Below are 3,902 nucleotides of genomic sequence, written 5' to 3'. Positions count from 1 at the left end.
GATTGTACTAGCATGTATATACTCCCTCCGTATCAAAATATACATAAAAAACATCTTATATTCTGATAGAGATGTACTGTAGTACTCCCTCCGTTCCGCGTTCTAGATACATACATTTTTGTGACGAGTAATTTGGAACTGAAGGAGTAATAGATAGCTGGTCTGGACAGAAGACGCCGCAGTCGCCCAAAAGCGGCACGGTCCCGTTCGAAAGCGCCACACAGTCCTTGATTAGCTTCAAAACGCCTCCCCTCCTCCGACCTAATCACCCACCCACAGAAAAATCAACCCGATGACCAGGCTAGCCCTGAACAGCGAGGCACGCCAGCCCACAAAGCTGCCACACACACACAGCGATGCAGGGGCAATACCGGGAACCCCCAAAGAAGTAAGGAAACACATTTCCCAGCTGCGAGAACGAAATCCGAAACCGCGCCAGACGGCCGCGGTATTGACGAGCGAGGCGAGATCCAACACAGGAGCAGCAACCTCGTCCGGGTCGCTGTCCAGCTAGGCGAGTCGCATTTGCTTGCTCCATCTATCCGTGCTGGTGTGGTGTGGTGTGGTGGATGGTCCAGGCCACGCGGGTGGGAACGTGTGAAACCACCTCAGCGCAGCCTCATCCCTATCCGGCGATCCTGATCCTGTCCGGCTAACTGTAAACGGATCGGGACGCCCCACTCGCCCGCCTCCTCCTCCTCTATCTGTCTATCCATCTATCCATCCTGGTTCCTGCTCCTGCTGGATCTCCCCATCTTTTCCTTGTTTTTTTTCGTTACTTTGCCCCGTCCCGGGTTTTCTCCTCCCCGGCTGACGCACGCACACGGAAACGGCAGCGAAACCGCGGACGGACGACGGACCCCGTCCACGCACCACGCGCCACACGGCGGGGCGGGGCGCTCAGCTCATCCGTGTTGACCAGGATCCTTTGTGGATGGGATGGGATGGGATGGGATGGGATGGAGTTTTACTTTACGGGCCTCCCTCCTGCGACAGCCATGTTTCTTTTCTTTTTTTTGAGAGAGAAGACAGCCATGTTTCTAGAAGCTTGCCTTCTTGCAAGTTTTTATTTTTCAACAATGGCCCCCTCGGTTTTATCATCCCATAGCAATAGAATTGCTTTTCTTTCCTTTTTAAATCTTTCATTCTATTCATAAACATCATGGCAGAACTTTTGCGTACACAATAAACTCTTACAATCACATCCATGCATGTACGTGTACCACCTAGCGACGACCACAAGCACTTGAGCGAGCCAAAGACGTGCCGCTGCCCTCCCCCTTCACACCGAAGCCAGGCAAACCTTTTTGTACTAGACAACTGAGAAGTAATCGTGTAAGGCCCCAAAGTACAAGCACATCAGAACAAGTCGCCGATTTGATCGAAAGGATCCAACAAACAGACACACCAATGGCGGGATGAAATGACCCTTTTTTCTCCACCTCTCTCTTCTTTGTCGTCTCTCTTTTCTCCACCTCTTGAGAGTCGCCCAGGGCTCTCCGGCCCGATTCCATGCCTCGCTCAACGGCATGGCCAGCCGACGATCGCTAGGGGGAGGTGCCCGAGATCCTTCTATATATAGTAGCAGCGGTAGTTCTAGACTTGCCATGTTGGCGTTTGGAGATCCTTGTCGGATGTGGGCCGCGTCCGACGACTGTTGGTGGTTTTGTCTTCTCCCTATGTTTCTCTAGTGGTCGAAGCCGAAGGGGGAAAGGGGATTATGTACTAGCCGCTCCACAAATAAGGCCAATGGTACCCGTGGTCTCGAGATGGGGATCCTTTTCCCGCCACTCCCGTCTTGCCGCCGTGGTGGAGGACGATGGGATGCAGAGGAAGGCCAATCTGCTTCATGGCGTGTCGATGTTGCAGTCTTCTTCCTCATGCTTCGTGGCGTGTCGCTGTGGCAGAGCTACAGCGCACTTTGGGCGCTTGCCGATCTCCGCCTCCTCCCTGCTTCTTCTGGTCGAATGGCGACCTGCTGGAGCCTCATCGACTTAGTTCATTCCTCCCGACGCGTCGTCGTCTGAAGGGGGGCAGTCTAGTGTGAGCCTAGCGTCTGCTGCTGTCTCCATCGGTCTGCTGGATATGCCACAACAAAGCCACCAACACAAGTGGTTCATCCCTGGCGTCGATGGATTTGGTCTTTGGCTTGCACCGCTTAGGAGGACTAGACTGCCTTTTACCTTGTTGTTCTAGGGTCCTCTTTGCAAAAAAGCAAGGGTTCGTCTGTAATTTCCTTTTCTTTGAGGGTCCTTGTATAAGTTGTGCTTGTATTATTTTTAGAGTTATCTAATGCACTCTCGGGGGTCCTTCGAGATCCCTCACATGTCAAAGAAACATGCAGTCACAGAAACAAAGACTAGATCCACCAAAGACAAACACTGACTAAATTCCGCGAGATCCTTTGAAGACACACCTCCACATGCCCTCCAATGACACTAGACGCACCACCGGGATGGAAGCTAGGCGGGAATAACTTTGTTCCATCTTTAGGGACCCGTCACCGCCTCGCCTTCCTAATCGGAACATAAACCCTAAACAAACTAAACAAACCCAAAAACAAAGCAGAGCCCTCCCATCGACAAGGGCAGGATCCACTCCCACTTCATCTTCCTAAGCAGGACATATAAGCCCTAAACAAACTAAAAGAAACACCTAAAAACATAGCAAGGGCCCTCTCACCGGCAAGGACCGGGATCCAACGTGCCTCCATGGCCCTAAGGCTGCAAGAGACAAGGCAAATCGGTGATGGTACCGGTGGTGGGAAACCCTGTGTGGGAGTCGCATGGAGGAAAATGTTCCGTGGCTGTGTGAATCAATAAAATTACTTAGAACTAGCTTGGAAAAACATTTTGGCATAGTGAGATCACTAGATCTACTTATTAGATAGAATATTGGCAACACTATTATCTTCATAGGGAACAAATCAAAAGTAATAGAAATTAATCCATGTTCATAGACCACCTAACGATGACTACAAGCACTAGAACCAATCAAAGGCACGTCGTCGTCATCGCCCTTTCCTTATCGGAGCCGGACCTTGCTGAAGTAGACAGTCGTGAATTCGTCGTGTTAAGGCCCCAAAGGACCATCTCAACAGAACAACAACCATCATCGATGAAGAGAAGCATAGCCCAGGAGTATCCAACCTGTAGACACACAAACCCAGACCCGATCAACACATCCACCAAAGACAAACACCGACTAGATCTTGCGAGATCCACCGGAGACACACCTCAACACGCCCTCCGACGACGCTAGATGCACCACCGGGACCGGGGCTAGGTGAGGAGAACCTTATGTATATATTCATCTTCAGGGATTTGTCACCGCCTCACCTTCTTGAGCAAGATACAAACTCTCCATCGGTTTTATTCCATGGCAATAACAATATCTAAAACTAGCTCAAAAAATCATTCCTGCGTGGTGATCACCATATCTGCTATTATTAGATGGAATATGGTTAATCCTATTCTAACAACCTTTTTATCTTCACAAGAACAACCTATGAGTTTCTGGAAGTTTCTTAATCTCTGCCACAAGGTGTCTACAAATCGACCAATCGAGAGAGCAGCTTGTAAGAGCACCAAGAGCGATATCGCACTCCGACTGAATTACAATCCACAACAACTACACGGTTGCAAAAAGGAAAACATCTTGCAAGCTTAATTAAATACCCCTTGCAGTTTCGGAAAGGGCCGCATTTTCCTTTTTTCCCTTTTGTGCGAGAATAAGGTGGTAGCGGCCAAAAAGGATGTGGGTTGGCCAAACACCCCTCCTATAATTATGTTATTTCCATCTAAAATATCTCAGACCACTCTCAATACTTACTCTTAACACTATTTCATAGGTAAATTAGGGAAGTGGCAAGATTCTTAAATGAGAGATAGATAGAGAGGGGG

Source organism: Triticum aestivum, chromosome 5A (genome assembly GCF_018294505.1).
Source record: "Triticum aestivum cultivar Chinese Spring chromosome 5A, IWGSC CS RefSeq v2.1, whole genome shotgun sequence".
In the NCBI taxonomy this organism is placed as follows: Eukaryota; Viridiplantae; Streptophyta; class Magnoliopsida; order Poales; family Poaceae; genus Triticum; species Triticum aestivum.
The sequence above is the reverse complement of the archived record's forward strand: the minus strand, read 5'-3'. Positions refer to the sequence as shown.